Source organism: Lineus longissimus, chromosome 1, assembly GCF_910592395.1.
Source record: "Lineus longissimus chromosome 1, tnLinLong1.2, whole genome shotgun sequence".
Lineage (NCBI taxonomy): Eukaryota > Metazoa > Nemertea > Pilidiophora > Heteronemertea > Lineidae > Lineus > Lineus longissimus.
The window spans coordinates 28406030-28424346 of NC_088308.1; the positions used below are offsets into that span (position 1 = coordinate 28406030).

Consider the following 18317-nt stretch of genomic DNA (forward strand, 5'->3'; position numbering starts at 1 on the left):
CATTCTGGACGTGGCACATTGCTTTTCATTGATTGATAGTTTTAAAGTTATGTTGCTATTTTGCTTTAATTTGTCTATTTGTGCATATTAACTGTTGATAATTTCTTCTTGGGCCCACGGTAGAACCTACCAAGTGATGACAAACCCAGATGGCCTTCTAATGCACCGTGGAACAATGCATAGCTGATGCAATATAGTAGACCCACTCTACCGAGAGCTGACCGAGTGAATGACAAGTGCTCTGTGCAGTCGGCTTTTGTAGCGTAGTGTGGTCGTGAAGGTCCAGGTCTAAATGGGCTCCTTTGACCAGTATCATATTCCAGCTTAACTGATCACCAGCCCATGCTCTCTCCATTCATTCATACACGGTATGTTGATAGCGGAAGTGATATTGATATTCCGGCATGCACTTGAATGAAGAGCAGACGAAGGATACACCGCAGCCGCAGTCTACCCCGAGGCTTATTGATTTATTCCATGTGAGGAATCAAATCAAAGTGATTTAGTTCCCAGTGTAACCCAAGATAGATTAACAGTGTGCTCACTCGGGGAATCTTGCGAGATGTAAAGCCTTCGCACACACGGGACCTATAAACAATGTTCCTTATTAACGCTTAAAATGAGTTCGACTTTGTTGACGTAATGATACGCCAATTTCGAAATAAATCGAATCTCTAAGGAAACCTGACCTGCTACTACAACGCATCACTTCCAAGGACGAAGTGGTAAGACGACTGGGGTTCGAACCCACAATCACTGCATTTTGAGTTGAGGCCACAGTCATTTGGCTTTCGGCATATCAACTTCAGAGTTATCAGTTTGGAAACATCATTAAATCTGGCGCAGACTGCGCATTTAGTGGAAAATGATCGTGAACAGAATATCAAATCAAGAGAAGAATCATTGCATATTTCTATTTTCATCTGCTTTACCTCCCACGCACGAAGCAAATGGATGCAAGCGACGTGATCTTTGCCTATCTCGCGTCATACACCAAGAACTGTTTTATGTGAGAAACAAAGAAGACGAGTCATTCATTATGTATGAAATCAGCTGTACTTGCCGAGGCAGGTTATAAAATTTACCACCAAGCTAGATGTCTTGTTGAAAGAAGTACCGTATTAAATTGGAAATATGCTTGAAGTTTAGTCTTGAGAAGAGTAAGGATTGCGAGCGACTGGAAGCTTGGTGGTGACATCAGTGATGCACACGACAGAAAGGCAAATGAATTGATGTCAGCAAGTATGGATACAACGCAAATTTTATACCATTTGGCTCAATCTGATATTTGCTCGTTAGCTAACGAGCCCGCAGTAAATGTGGTTGGAAAAGACATCACTTAAAAAAGCACGATCTTTAACCGAATTCATTCTGCTACCCCTGGGACAACCAAGAAGTAATATGATTTCAAATCATCTAGAAAAGTTGCTGTTCAGCACTAAAAAACGCGAAGACGTGTTCTTTAGATTCCCGCTAGGCTCCCAAGAGTCCCATCTCTATTATAGGATCCTCTACCAAGGGATATCGAACATTAGCTCGTGCTTTAATTAAAAAATCCGAATCATCTTCAGTTCAGAAGTTCAGGAATGTGATAGTCCTTTCATTTCCTCTCTGACTGAGATATCAGTGCAGCTGGGATCATCCTCCGATGGCTTGCGAAATGAAGAAATAGATTGGCAATCTGGCTGCTGTAGACGGAATACAATGAAGAAAAGTAATCTTCACTTTTGTTAACAGAGATTGTGGATTTTGTTACGATTTTAAAGCAGTTGTAGGACTTGCTGCTACTCTTGCCGAAATCATGCGGCGATCTCACTGAAACGTCTTCTGAGATTTATTTAAGGCATTTGTTTGCTTTTTGGTGAGCATGTTCTGAGATAAGTAATATCATGTCAGGTCATGAGTGTTAACGAATACCCTACATTCATCCTCCTGACCAATGTAGCTTATGGTACATTGTATACAAATGTACTGCTAAGCCAAAATAACTCAAAGGGTCTTTCACATTCTGCCTATCGGTGTCCATTTCGACGTCAATCATCATTGATAGTCCGTCCACTGGAGAGATAATAACCACCACCCACGGTTACAATACATCCCATCTATCATCGAGGGCCAGCGCACATCCCGTGGCCATTTTTCAATTTGATGACCAATCATGTGAAGGAGTTACCCAGTGGACATCAGTACAGCAGTTGTAGAACGCCAAGGAACACCATGTGAAGATCGATTGCTTCGAGTTATTGATCATTCCTCAATGTTCCGCCAAGGTGTGTCAGCCAAAATTGAAATTACCTTTCTTATATCAGATCGCTGGTTGCCTTAATCTAGTTAGGCTTGTTGTAGAAGCTGATTGACGGATTGTGTCCACCATTCACTGAGGGAGGATTGACCCACAAGGTTTGGAGAGCTTACTGTCTTGCTTCGCTGTCCTTGTGCAAAAATGAGGTAAAATGGCCAAGGGTAACAGGGAGATCTGTAGTAAACCACATGGCCTTACCCGGGACGGCTATTTTACGTCAATAACGAAATGCTAAAGTCTTTATTTCCAGTGCATCGTCCGCATATCACTGAGGTCATAATTGAATGGGCAATGACTGTAGAAATGCCAGTGTGTCTCTGTTATTGACAGTCTTCCGAAGACGTTCAGACTCTAGCGTGGTCAATGGCTTTGAAAAGGTTGTCTGGATACCGTAAGGATTCCCCAGACTGCTATGGAAAGAGATACCACGGAGTGCATGGCATTTAGCTTAAGTGGGCAGACTCTCTCCATTCTGTATACAAGGTTGCTTTTGGTTGTCGGACGTCGCAATGAAAGCGAGTGACGAACTGGCTGAGGAGTGCTTCAGTTGGGAGGTTGCTTTGGTACTGATATAGATATTCCAAATGAACAAGTTGGGCTGATAGATATGCTGGTTGGTCATACGAAAATGGCTTCAAACTGGGACGTATCTTCTCCACACAATTTCCATAAAAATCTCTAAACTGCAATGAACAGTGCACTACTGTAGAATGGCATGTAACCATAGCCTAACCTCATCCTCCTGATCAATAAATTGCTCGCCTTAGTTGTCCATTTAAAGCCTGAGCGTCGTATCCTCCATAAACGCTACCATAACTTCAGAGCAAGTGTCCATCCTAAATCATTGTTCCCATTTGTCGATGCCTGTACCGCCGTTATTGCTGTGGAAATAATAAAAAGTCATCCTGCTTTCGTATCATCCATCATAGCCATCCATTTTGTATGACAGACCGCGAATTTCCCCAGGTACTCGGTGTCAATGCATGGTCATTCATGCATTCGGACCGGATCGAACACATTAGGATTCCAATGCATTTGGTTGATAGTGAGTGAGCTTCATCATCGCATTTTCACTCAAAGGAATGATAGCGCCAACTTCTGACTGAGGTAATACCCTGTGACTCGGTGGTTGGTTAGGGCAATGGACTCATGTTCTGTTGAGTTCTCTCGCACCATCGTTACTTGGACAACATAACATGCGAATTCTTGGGAGTTGAATTCTCTCTACAATACTTTCTTGACTTGGAGATTCAAGAGGTTTCAATTCCACCTGCTTCAAACAAGTAACGGCTGCAACGGTATAAGCTAGACGTCTTCTCATATGCAGTACATGTAGCTATTGATTGTGTACTCAGAGGTGTAATGAGGGGCCGTACACTGAGTCCCAGCTGCGCGGGCTATGCAGAGCGATTGGCCTCAAAAGACACAGTTGTTTTCGGAGGGAGGCGTGGAGCAAATTAATTCCGCTGTCAAGACAAGTTCAGTCCCCAAACATCCAGCCTGCATCTCCTCACTAGAAAGATAATTCGATTTAATACAGGCTGCGCAACAGCGTAGGCGGTGAAGTTAGCCGGCTCGTATTCTACCATATGAGAGCTGATGAAGACGGTCGCGACAATTCGCAATCTGCAGTTTGTTTGATGTTTGTTGTCAGTCACGCGATGAAACGATGTCGTCTTTATCATTTGCGAGTTTTTGCTATGGTGTGGTCGTGGTCATTACTTCGATGCAAGCCAAGCTTTTTAGGGAACTTTGTGTTCAGGTCATGCAACGTTCAATAATGTTCGTCAACTCGTACACATCAACCACCAGACGATGTCACACTGACATCATTCATAAGAAACTAAGTAATGTAGGTTTCTGCCTCTCGAACTCGGTCGTTGGTTGCCAAAATGTAGGGTATTCTGCCCCTCGAAGCAGTACATGTACGCGTTCAGTTCTGTTACTTTTTGCATTGCCTTCGCATATATTGTTTGGTTTAATACACGTTGGCTCGCAGCGATTGCGCTGGATGGATTCTGACTTTCCACATGCACCGTTACGATGATCGCCTTACCGGCTGCTTGCGCAAGGCAGGCAGGTGAGAACGGTAAGTGGGGATGGTGACACGATTGGTCGCCTGGGATACTTTGTCGACCAAACGTTCACATGAGAGATTCCCTTGAATTCGTGAAAAGTAGACTACCAAGGTGCTAAAAACTGGTGAAGCCGATTATCCAACGTCACTCAGTACGTGTGCAAGAGTAGACCTGGAAGTGAAACCACCCCCAATGGTTTTTGAGAGTTAGCCTTTGGGCCAACATCAGCGATTTGAATATGGACTGGAACATTTGGTTTGTTGCCTTTATAGCCATCATCCCATCGCTGCCTTCAAGTTGAACAGAAACAACAACAACAAAAACTGACTGTTATGAGTACGCTTTTTACAACAAAACCCTTCTACAGCAAAGGCGGTCACCTAAGATCAATAGTTGACATGGAAAAGTGATGGTTTAAATTATGTTTATTCAGGGCCATTCGGATCTGCCGTCTCTTTGAGCGGAATTTACGAATCCAGTTGTGCCAGCTGTGCCAGAACTAGTTCTGTAGCGGGCGTTCGTGTTGGCGACCGTGGCGGGGCTCGCGATGGACTTTGTTGTAAGGCGTGTCGGGACTTGCAATGATGATGATAGAATAGCTTTTAGTCATCGCGGTAGTCATCGTCACCTGGTCTCTTGAATGTGGTGCTGTTTCTCGTTGCCTAGTGGTAGGCCTCCCAGTGTGCGTGTTCGGGTGCTGGTGTGGGTGCGGGTGGTGCGGGTGCGGGTGCGGGATGGTGTTTGTGCCCTAACCCTAAGTTCTCATTTTTGAGGCCACTGCTGATGGGTAAGACACATGCCGTTGCGACTAGCAGAAGTACCATCAAACACATCATACGGGCCATGTTCGTATTGCTCCTGAAAGAAAACAAATTAGAGAAAAAGTGAAAGAATGGTGTCATTTAAAGCATTTTCACTCACTTGTAGGCCATACGTCATATCTTCTTGAATCTGCAGATCGTCGCTGATACTTGATAATGAAAATGTTGTAAAGCTCAAAGTCGTTTTTAGGTAGACTAAGCTTCTTTTCTGGCAATATACATGTGACGCAGGCAGGTTGAAATGGGCTATACTTTGAATAGGCCGAAAGATTGAATTGCAATGAAAATCTAATGCAATAATAAAGGTGCCATATCGAAGGGACTACCAATTGTTAACAGGCCAGGACCCTTTACTGTTGCTTGCGTATATCAATTGGTCCGATAGAGATGATGAGGCAATATCAATATACCTCGTACCTTAGTCAGCATTAGCAGGCCCCTTTTTAAATGAAGAAATTCAGATAGGCCTACACATGTTGGCTGCCCATTTGCTGAAACCAATTACAATATCGCTACCATAGGAGAAGTTTGGTTGTCATCCGATCTACACTGATGGAGGAGTTGGACTACAAACTATTACACCTCTACGTCCATTATGGTAAGTGATGATGCTGTCTAAATGTTGGCTGAAACCCTGGCAATGAAATGACCGGTAATTTCCTACAATACAATACAATCTCTTCCTGGCTAGGATCAACATAACAAACTAACGGGTTATAAACACAAGGAGAAGACAAATGTTTTGCATGGCTTACCTGTATTTAGAGTGGGAAGATTCCTTGTTTCTCTCTTTTAAGTTTCTGTTGTCTGCCTGATCTAACAGCTTTTTTATATAAGAATATTTATGCGCCATATGTTCTTTGCAAATTGGCCTCTTACAGGCCATTTGAGAGTTCACCAAAACTTGATGTTGATGTAAAAGTGCATTCCTTTTTGTGGGAAAATCGATCGAACGTTTAATTTATCTTTCGTTCATTTCACTTAAAATCTTTAATGAGGAAGTTGCACTTTTACTGACAGTTGTACAACCCTAAGGAGTAGGCCAATAATGTACCCAGGAAGCAAGTCCTTATCTAAACCGGCGTAGAGTCTGAAAGTCTCTTTATATGCAGTGCCCCAAGAAGGGCAAATCATGTGAAGTTACTACCACACATAGCGTACACTACATACAGAATTAGATCAATTTGGGTGACTTGCACGATGTACAGTGTAGATAAATGGCAGGTGTGATGGAGTACCTCTGATTGTTGAGGAAGTTAATCTGTTGATGACAGCCAACTTCTTGTCTGATGATCATTATGATCTAGACAGCTTCGATTCCAGGATGGCAGTATACATGTATGTCTTCATTTCTTTCAGAATTCGTGCAGAGAGAACATTGTCAGGGGTAAGATGTTTTCAAAAGAATGCAGTGGTTGAGTGCGAATGAACTGTTGATGCACTTTTGTAAATAATGATGGAGTTGTCGGCCGAACTGACTAATTGACTGTACAATGAGCACTATCCACCTACTAGAATACATGCCAGCTGTCTGGAAAAAGAGTACTCGAGGTTATCGAGTGGTTATCTTAATCAATAAAAAGCCTTTACCCACTCATATATATCAAACATGAGACGGTTTCACGCTGAAATAACTTTATAGAAATGTATTGATAACAATACAATAGCGACATGCGACGATCACCAGAATTGATGCCGATCTGATGTGAGGTGCCAGGGAAGTGGTGCATTCGCTTCACGTCTTCACAGTTCATCAGTCTGAACCTATATCTCATGAAGATGTGCCTGCTTACCTAGAATTTGAGCGCTCGTTGACATTCGCCCTCGTCTCTGATTGATTTAGATTTCGATGTCGCTTGTTCGACTATACTTCTGATCATGAAACCTGACTTACGCGTGTATTACAAGCGATCCCATATCTCGAACTCGGCCATTCTACCTACGTCATCTTCGCCTTTGCACCGGAGAAGTCTACTGCGCTCATGCATTGCTTTCGCATAGCGATGGTCGATTACATGTTGGCTCGCAGCGTTAGCGCTGGACAACGATGATCGCCTCGCCGGCTGCATGCGCAGGGAAGGCAGGTGAGAACGGTAAGTGGGGGTGGCAACACGATTGGTCGCCTGGGTGCTTTGTCGACCAAACGTTCACATGAAAGATTTCCTTGACTTTGTGAGAATTAGACATGTTAGATGCTGTTGCGCTGTTCCAAGGTGCTAGTGTGCCAATCCCGATCCTCCAACATCACATCAAATATATGACCCTCTGGCCGGCCGGAAAAGTACGTTTCTTCTGCCACATTCCAATTTTGTTTCGGGTTCAAGATCTGTATCACGTAAAGCCTTAGTTTAGCTAGTGTCGTCCCTGGGAGAGCCCAGCATTTGATTCAATTATTTGTAGACACGCGGAGTTCACTTTACCTATAAATTGCAAGGAGCAGGCATTCCCCTTAGTATACCGTTCATTACAAGTCCAATAATGGTAAGCTTGGTTTTTAAGAAAATTCTGATTACCATGTCCATAATTCATAACAATAACAACACCGGTGGTTTAACCTCATCATACCACACATTATTTCAAATACTTGTATATCAAAACGATGGCTATAGGTGAATAGTAATACAACTTCCGATAATATTGGTAGAATATTCGCCATTTAAGTCCCACACACTTTACTGTGAAGAAACTGCCCTTGTATTTGTAGTCAATTACTTTTTGTATGGATGGAAACCGGGCGTTAAAATTGAGAACAGACGCAAAGCGGCCATAAGTCATTTTTGATTGGTCGGTTGGGAATGGCGTCATCATTAGCCACACTGACCCTGGTAACGTAAACAACATGTCTTGAAGCAGTAATGTTGAGGACTTTCTGCTGCTGTGATGATTCCTAGGCATGGCGGGATTGAATACATTCCCTTAACTCATCAATCTGGTCTTACTCCTCATTATCACAGAAACCTCGTTATTTGACTCGAACAAACCCATAAGATTGCAATTATGATAATGATAATGAGACTTACATACATGCAGCGCTAAATCTGACTGGTTTCAGCAGTAAAATGAAATATGAAATATTCCATCAGAAACGTTGCATTCCTTAGACGAACCGAGACCGTACTCCAGGTTGTCTTGTCATAAAATAGTGCAGCGTCAGTTAACAGAAGATTGGTCAGTTAACCGAGCACTGAGCTGATATATAAGTAGGCTAATATAAGCATGTCTGTATGGCTATTAGATCAAGCCACAAGTGACCACTTCCATAACACTGCACTGCCACAATTCTCCAGAATATCGGATAATAGACTGTGCGTGCTTTTGTTTTTATTGGTATTCCTAGCACCCAAGTCTACCTAAAAGGATTTGTACGAGATGCTATTGTCGGTAGTGGCGAACATGACTGAGGCATCTGAACACACAATGACTACAACATCACTATCTGTAAGGTTGGTATTTTGGACTTGCTGGGATAGATTGAAATGAGGTTAAAAACCGCAAGTCTTATCTTGATGGTGAGTGAGTGAGTGATCCTCTATGAAATACAGGCGATGTTTTAAGACTTCCACTGCAGAAAGAAGACATTCTCAGTCAATTTGCTGCTGAAAATGCGAAACATTGGTTTTCTCTTGCTTACTTTCTTCTGATTTGTCTTCTCTACGAAAATAATCATAACCGACCGACACTGGTTACGTGAGCGTGCCGGTTATATTAGTAAGGAAGTCTAAGGCAAACGTACCAGTGATCTGAGTTATCTCAAGTTCAGCAATACTTGGTTGGGAATCCAGTTAGAAGAGGGAGTGTTCTCTTTAACGGCTTCTGACATCATTGTGTCAAAACAGAACGTTCAGTGCTTTATCACTTGGCAAGGTAATTACATTGAAAACATTAGAAGAAGGCAATCAACTAATGACCTGGCGTTGAGAGATGAGGCTGTCGGAGTAAGTGAAGCCATGCGAACAACATCGTATCCACTAAATCTTTAGACTGTGAAGCTTGTTGCATGCATGGAAAACAATGGTGTCTAGTAAATCTCCAGAGCTGTGAGGGTTTTCTCATGCATTGAAGCCAGAACTGTTTCTCTACTAAACAAGACAGTAGAAACCGTAAAATGTATTCATGCATGGGAGCAGTTTATGTAGTTTATTAGAAGCTGGTGATGGGCGCCAGGTTTTCCCTTTACTAAACCGCTAGGACAGTAGAAGCAGTAACGTGTTCTACATCGATGCATGAAAGTAAGTATGACGTTTCTACTTATCCCTGAGAAGTCATGGTAAGGTGGCGCCTCCGTGTCAGTTGGCCTGCTCTTTGTCTACACATGTTCAAGTTGAACTGCATTTGGTGTTATAGACATTGTAACAAAAAAACAACAGCAGTCATCTATCTTCTTATTCGAACTCAAATGCCAGATATTGTATCGAGCCAACAGGTTCCATTATTTCCGTGACATGGAGCTCTCCCCAGCCCATTTTCATCGATGTCTGAACGACAATAAAATACAAAATTACCGGTGTCCCAGGAATGTATCTGTAGTTTCGTTTCCATGGTGATGACAATTAGGTCAAATGGCGTCGGGGCAATCTGCATTCTCGCATATCCATGGCAAGGATCAACACAATTGTGGCACGGGGGAGGGTAGGGGAGGGGTGAAGGCGTTTCAAACGTGTAGAAAAGGTTTGGTTAGAGACGGCCATTACCATTTTGATCTCCGAAGACTTAGAAGACTGCATGTCATTACTAATCCAACGATAATGGTGAAATCAATTGGTTATAAGAGGTCAATTCACACAGCCCAGATGGTACAGCAGTCTTCTTCAAAAACAGGATGTTACATCTGGCATTGTAATAGCAGTAACACAGAGAAACAAGAAATGATACCAATGTGTAAATAGGTAGGCCCGGCATTTTATTCATCTTCATCTTACATTTACACTCAAATTGTTGTTGATAGGAAAGTTATTTATGTCGCCGTTTAGAATAGAAAGGAAGATTTGGTGGACTTCAAGTGTTCAAAGTCAAGACAGTGATGAATTCGCCAACTCATTGAGAGGTCGTTGCCCATACAGACAATGTTCAATTCCGCTTAAGAAGTTTTTCTCTATAGTTGAGGTACTAGTATTACTCGTCAAAAAGTGTGACTTCTGGATACCTGATATAAACTCATTATCAAAGGGCTCTTGGCAATCTCTGTCAAGGACAGAATCCCCTTATATCGCCAACATCCTCAGGCGAGCTTACACGGTTATTATCCTCTTCTCTAATTCAGTTATCAGCAAAACTAGCTAAGAGATGGTCGTGACTTTTCTGCCACTGAATAGGAATTTGTCTTGGGTTGCATTGGATAGGAATGTCATTACGTTGATTCCAAATAAATACTATAAAATTTGCGGCTAGAGATAAATATTAGCCCTACATTATTAGCTTTATGATTTTCAATTACAATATATTTGGCGGGACCATGTTGCCATTGCCTTACTAGACACATGGTAGCTCCATGGTGCCACCTCCCTTCTGCATACCCGGTGGTTCCATACTGCCATCGCCTTACTAGATACTTGGTGGTTCCACCGTGACATGGCCCTTCTACATACCCGGTGGTTCCATACTGCCATCGCCTTACTAGATACTTGGTGGTTCCACCGTGACATGGCTTTACTAGATGCTGGGCGGGTCCATGATGTGATATATGATAATGGTAGGAGGTGACTATCTAGTTATCGCCAAATTACTTCCCACCAGGCTCGATCACCCAAGGCACTAGTTTCATTCTCATGACAATATTTGTCACATTAAGTTACCGTTACCATGGAAATGAGTTGGAAAATTTGATCATCAAGTCACAAAGTTGTCTAATGACCCAGAGCGGAAAATCAGAGAAAATACATTATAATTTCGAGTCTGCTGATAGGCAAACTTTATGTTATGTTGTGGCAAAGATGATCATTCGCCGAGAAGAATAGCCTGCAGTATCTGTGGCAATACTAGTCAGTGGAGGATGGCTATTAAAACAACATCTAGCAAACGGAGTTAGAGTTGATGATGTGGGTGAAGTGAAGGCACCAAGAGTGGTTTCGTGACATCGAGTCAGTTCTACTCGTGACTTTGGTCCGAGTGTACATAGTGGAATAGGGATATGTTGGTCGCGTGGGGCGTGGGATCATTGCAGTATCTCACCGGCTCTCCTCTCATGGTTAAGACAACAGTTATCACTTTCATTCGAAAGGGTTCTGCATATAAGTTTTGCCAACGTCTTAAGAACTGAAACTCCTACAGTCATCCTGATTATATACGACCTATGTGCACTCTTTCTATCTCCCCAATTCCGGCGTGAATTTCCCGGAAGGCTGTTTAAAGACGTCACATAAAAAATAATCCTCTCCTCCGGGAGGAACCCTCATTACACTAAATTATGTTTACAAGTAGCCCCAGCAAATCCTGCATGCGAATCCCAACTGGCACTTATTTCGGAGGCGGTTTAGGCAAATTAGACCCCAAATTTCGCACATGCGCAAGTAACATGAGCAAAAGGATGCTACTGTATTGGTATTGAGATGACGAAGTTGCAATTACAGCCTGCTACAAGTGAACTGCTGTGTAACTCGGCGGAGATAAACTGCAGCTGCGCTAGCTCTTCCTCGGATTATGTGCAACATTCCATCTACCCTCGTGTTGTTCAAGAACAATTGGATTAACACATTCTGCCTTAGCACTTATTGAGATCTTATAGGCCTATTCGACGCATTTACGTCCCGAACTACCTGTAACTTCAACGTTTGGTGGATGTCATTGTCAAAATCAACACACTGACGTTGCAGGGCGTCACCTACTCTACATAGCTGTACACCATTCTCCCCTATAACTTTCATCTCTAATTGTATCTGTTCGAGCACTTCGATTCAACAACCAAGGATTATGGTGCCTCAAGTCATACTGTTAACATACTGAACTTCCAGCGGTATTGCCTCCTTAGCCTCCGCTGTGAACTGAGCAATGTCAATACATTGAGGGTCAACATGTATTGTTTGATGATTCGGTGATGACAATGTTGTCTTTTATGGACCTTCATGAACAGTTGCCAGCGGTCGTTACTGGAAAAATCATAGCACTTTAAACATATCACCCTATGGCAATAATGAGAAAACGTGGCGTTGGTTACGAGGTGTTCATTGTGCTGAGCTATCCCGAAATGAACCATGATAAGAGACCTGGCATCATTGGCAAAGTTAGATTGATATGTAGGGGTTCCCTTTGCATTTAGCCCCATTCACCAAGGATAGCAATCCGTTCAATTAATCAAATAGAGGGAGGGAGATGGAATTACACCGGCTGGCATAACAACAGGAACCACGGCGCTTCATTATCTCCCCTCTCACTTGAGACGAGTCACCATTCAACACACTGATGATCGTAGCACTATGTATGTCACCTCAGCAGCCCCCTGTTATTACCAACTAACTGGTTCGTTTAACAAACACGTTTCCTCTTAGGGGGATCAAACTGTAGAGCACGTTCTGCCACCCATTTACATTTATCTAACGGACATAATGTCTTTTGATGATGTTCTGTTAAGAATACAGAATACGGATCACTCATAGGGTATTCCACTGCTGACTCAGTCGACCTGTTGCTCGTAACTGTGGTTCGTCTCTCACTGTCTTAGTTTTAAGAAGGTGTATGGTGCTGCATTCTGTGCAAAAATATTAGGAGAAGAGGTTGCCTATAGGCCTGGGAATGAGCGTTATTGCATCTGCATGATTTGCCTGTAATCCCCTAATAAACGGACAAAAGAAAGAATGGTAAAGCGAACCAGATTTTCAAAATTGGCATCTTGGTGTTATATTTTGCCAAAAAAGATATGATATTTAGTTCCTAAGAATGTGACGGTGATCAGGCCGACCTTGGTGTCCCCTGAGGAGATTCCCCCTTCGCCTCCTATCGCCTCCCATGTACACCCTGCCCCACTGCTGTAATGGATTACTTTATCAGCTATACAGGCATAATGGACGGAGTAATTGAATTGTAATATATCTCAAGGGGAGACGACTCGGATGAAAAATCACCGCCAAGATGGAAAATGCAATTTAACGTGATGGAACCTTGTAAAAGACCCGACCTTTGAAGATTATTTCAACTAGCGTAAAATGGGCATCCTTCCTTATTCCAATTTGAAATGTATAATTTCCAAGAAATCAGCTTCGCGTCAATGTCAAATTGCCAGATGGAATAATCCGGCGTCTTCCATCTCCAAATACAATGTCTCGCGCATATCATCAATTTGATTTAAGTAAATATATCATACCTACGAGATAAGCTTAGATAGGAGTATCACTGCGTAAGACTGAGCACTTGGCAGGTCTCCACCGGCCATATTAGTTGCTGAGCGATATTGGTTGCGCCCTGACAGGAGATGAATTGTACGGGTAATGTTGTTATGAATATTGGGATATTGGCAAGAGGGTTATCTTTGAGTAGGACTCGGATAAGGAGCCCGTATATTATTATGGAGAGATGTGTCTATTTGACAATTTCAGTCAAGTTTTGTACGTCTGAAGGAGCTGGGACAATAACAAAGCAATACAATGCGTGGTTGATTTGTATCTCCGTTTGCCGCTGTCTAATCGAAATAATTCTTAAATTTCTTTCAGCTGTTATAATCAGGGTCGTGACAACATATCAGTATTGAACATTATATGAAAACCAAGATGTCTTCCAAAATGGCCGTCGTTTGCTGAAGCAGGCCATGAACATTTGACAGAATATACAAAGTATGCAGATGGGCTCAGCGTCACCAATCTCCTCAAGTTACCTAATTGTCAGGGGCACGGCTGTTCCCCGAGCATGGGATCTGAAGCACCAGTTGAAAGTCTATCAAATATGAGGGCTGCGTTTTCAAATTATGAATTCGAGACTTGAGAATCGTTTAGCCTGGCGGTGTATTTATATAAAAATGACTTCAGGGTCTTTGGGGCCAACGAAAATCCAATCATTTCGATAAAAATTTCTAACACGAATGTATGTAATTTAGCAGTGAATTCCCTGTGGTGAAGTTCTTTCTAAGAAGTCGAGCACACACACTTTCCCGATCAGGAATAGACGTATTTATTCCAAGACATCCATCAAAATAGTCCCTTATTTCTGTGTCCGTGGACGTACATGTCCGTTGGCACCTCCGTATTTTGACGAAAAACATATCCGTCCGTCTGTGAAAGGTAGGCTTGGATGTGGTAAACGGTAGAAGCGTCATTTGGAAAACGCGAATCCCTGACAGACTTCATTGATGCGAAACATCCTTTCGACAAAGGGTAAACGTGGTGAATTAGTCAATCCACCAATCAAGTTACTGGTATTTGATCCAATCGAACGGTGGTAATCCAAACGCCGATACGAGGTAGATATGTCACGCGGACGTCTCCCATGGGGTCTAATCACCGCACTGCCCCCGTGGACCACATCGAAAATCAGACACTAATCTTATTCTGTACCAGTCTCTTCTCTGCATTATGAAAATTGCGTGAATATTCAATTCCTGTCAATAGAGTTGGCGTATGTGTGACTTTTACTTTGTATTGTCTTGAAATGGCTCTTTATTCACTTCCTGGTTCGCCACCATCTGTTCCGGCGTACCTCCATCAGTTCCGGCGTACCTCCATCAGTTCCGGCGTACCTCCATCATACGATGGTACACTCCAACCACGAAGCTTTGTCTACTTTCCGTCTGCAGCGGCTTTTATTGCCTAGTTTCTGTTCTACGATATGGAGTACAGAAAACCATTTTGCTTTAAGGTGCCTTTGAGAGTCACTCACGGATCAAAGTTAGCGAGAAGATGTTAAGTCATTTGCGTCAGTCAGACTTCGGTTCAGTCGTACAACTCCTTTCTAATTAGAGTGTGTTTGATTAAGTGAGAGCTAAACTAGCGTAAACCGAATGAAAGAACATTACAAGGCGTTTTGAAATGTGAACCCTCATTTTACCCCATCTTCATTCATCGTCAGCCAACGTACAACGAAAATAATAGCATTTATCCTGTTACGCTAATATGAAAATGGCTCGGCCACCGCTAACCGCATGTGACACCACATCAGTTTTCGATCCCAAGTTACCCTCAGGATGACCATAATTACCTTCTGCAGTCGCTGATAATGACAATTGCATTGACCTAATGGTCTCCAATGTTATCAACGTCGATCGGTGTTTTGATGACCCCTGGTCACTTTATCTAATTACCTGTCCACCGCTTCCATCTGATCAGGCTGGGAGACGAGGCATTATTGATCACTTGCAAGCAAGCTAAAACATTACCTGGTCCCTTTGGTCAGCTGCACTGGAATGTCAATTCTTTGAGTTCATCCTATTACAATTTTACAAGACTTAAAGACTCTTTCAGGCTAATGTGATCGTGGACAACTCGGCCTAGACTTCACTTGATAATGCTAGCTTTCTATTGATATACACATCGGTCGTCCGTCAACGACGTTGTATGTCCACTACCCTTTCGAACTATCGATGTCGTCCAAGCCGGTGGCAAAGTCACGCAATAAAAAGCGACCAATTCATACCGTAATCACTGCACTGCTGCAATATGGCCTGGCAAAAACCCCATAAGTCAAATGTCACTTTAAAGTTACACCGTAGCTGGACATGCTCAAACTCTTGCACGACATGAAATGCAATCATCATAAATCGTTTACGTTTATGGGAGTGGGCCGCTGATCAAATCGGCGTAACGCAATACGAAGCAATCATGTCAAACCACGGGTAAAACTATTTGCCTCATGTGCAATCAGGGCCGGTCTGCTTTCTGGCTATGAACAAACACTAATCAAAGATCAATTGGATGCCGATCAGACTCGTGAGCCATGCCATGTAATGTGTCGTGTGCATTATGTTTAAACACCATGTAATACAGTCAAGCATTCAACGATCGTATAAGCATGCAACAAGAGAATGATGCGTTTATTAAGAACATTTTAAGTTCTCAGGGCTATCGTAGCAACTACACGACTCTGAAGAAGGTTTCACTGGCCGAGGGATTTCGATGGAGAATCTCACCAACTCTGTTGACGAGTGTCCAGTGAACGGAATGGCTCATCTGGTATGGAATCGACGAGGAATCTTGATCCTGTCATTAGCTATTTGAGAGCTGTAAATGATGGTGAATAAGCCACATTTTTTCTATGAAGACATCAGTAAGACACAGAAGTCCTTTTTTCTCTTCGAGCATCCTTTCGTAAAAGACAACTACGACTGCTTAAGACCATTACGGAAGCTGCCTTATTCGTCATTTTTATCCAGAGTTGTCTGATATCGCCAACTCATATTTCGTTTTCCAGATCAATATTCGGTCTGTGATGTCGGGAAACCTTTAAATAGTACAAAGACCATGATAATACGCTTCCAAGACGGCAAAGTGTGTGCAACGGCTTAAGAAAAAAAGACTCCCGTGATGGGTGATGATATTGCGCGCCAGATCAGGCGGCCGCTTTTGGATGCCTCTGATTAGTTTATCAACGTCGAGTTTCATTTCCGCGAGAATAAAAATGTCACATTTAAAAGTAAACGCAGCGGGATATCTAGTTATGGGCAGGGCCAACTTCTGCGGTGAGGTGGACTGACTTCAGAGGTTTTCAAAAACCTTGTCCAATAAGAATTACCGATCCGGAAGATCCAAAAAAGTGTAATTTTCTTCTGCTTTGTGAGTGCGTAAAGATAGGGGGTTGGTACATCATATTGTGAACTCATGCTGGCTTCAAGTTTTGCATGAAGGATTACCACCAACATTTCCTTGTAAAAGGTTTCGTTCGCCTCATTCTAAGCAACCTGCTGCTCCTATCGCTTTGTCTAGTGTAGCGATAAGTCATTTGCATTCCCCGCCCACTCATGTTCCCCTTATGATAGTCACGTCATGAGCGTTCGCTATCATCACGGGGATTCAACAATGGCTGCTTAGATCGGAGAGACGGTTGAAACATGTGTATTATAGATAAAAGCTATCCCTTAGTGGCTAATAAATCACCCCAAGCCAATGGCATTTGGCTTGGATATGAGGGTGCTTTGTGGACACAAGGCATTAGCCTCGTCGGAGTGGGCCCGCAAATGATGCGCGTTTGTGTTCCTCATTCAAATCATCACTTCGACGTACATGATCTGAGGCCAGACATCCAAAGTACCGGTAATGATGAAGGCATGCGTTACTTTGATGAGTGTCGAGATTCTGGGATACCGCGCGCACAAAGTAGCCCACCAATAGCAAACCTTGAGGATGTGGAGAATCAATCAAGCATGTCGAACGAAATTCCATCGCCATTTTCTTGTGACTGTTAGATTGAATACAACGGATGCAGGTCTAGTTTTGGCGGTGTTGCGATGCATCATTTAAATACCGTTTCAAGGATTGATTGGTTAATTGGCAGCATAAGTGAGGGATCGACCGACCACAAGTACTCTTACCAATCATTCCATCGATTTCAAATTAATGGCTTCAACTTCCAACAGTGTCAATTCCATATTCCATTGCATCATCTCAATCCGGTGGCTTCATGCACGGAGCGTTCATTCTTCCCAGTAGAGAAGTCGCTTATGTGCTTCATTAAAGGACCTCAGGGAGAGTGTGTGGGCTGAGAAGGTCTTTTGAGGGAGGGATATGCAAATCGTCAGACATGATGGGCATGTCAACAACCTCGTTTGCTCCATGTACTGAAGCATAGAGCTGACATTTTCACTGGTAGCATGAAGCTATGTTAGCTGATATTAGCTTCATGATGTTAGCTTCGTCTTGCTGGTAGCTACATGTAGACCATTAGAGCTCGACACACGATATAAGGCCTTCAATTGCAGCAGGATATACACACTGGGTTTCAAATGGACAAGTCAGTAAAAGGAACCTGTTTTCACGGTCAAAGACGCAAGACAATGGCACGAAGGAGGCATCGTCTGGCGTCTTTGACCGTGACCACCCAAAGATGGTTTGTTTTCTCGACCCAAGGTGGTTTATGTGTTGTCTAGCAAGGGGCCTATAGTCTTCTTCTTCTTTAGTGCAACATGACGGTTTAAGCCACCAAAAGTGCGAGGGACCTTCTCCTTTGACTTCTGTCACTGGCAGCTTCCAATTATTGTGAATAGTA

At 42.9% G+C, this 18317-nt stretch overlaps 1 protein-coding gene across 1 annotated transcript in view; it reads left to right on the forward strand.

Moving 5' to 3' along the window:
- Positions 1-18317, forward strand: part of LOC135496098 (voltage-dependent calcium channel gamma-5 subunit-like) — a 42101-nt gene that overhangs the window by 16856 nt on the left and 6928 nt on the right. The gene's annotated exons all lie outside the window — the stretch shown is intronic.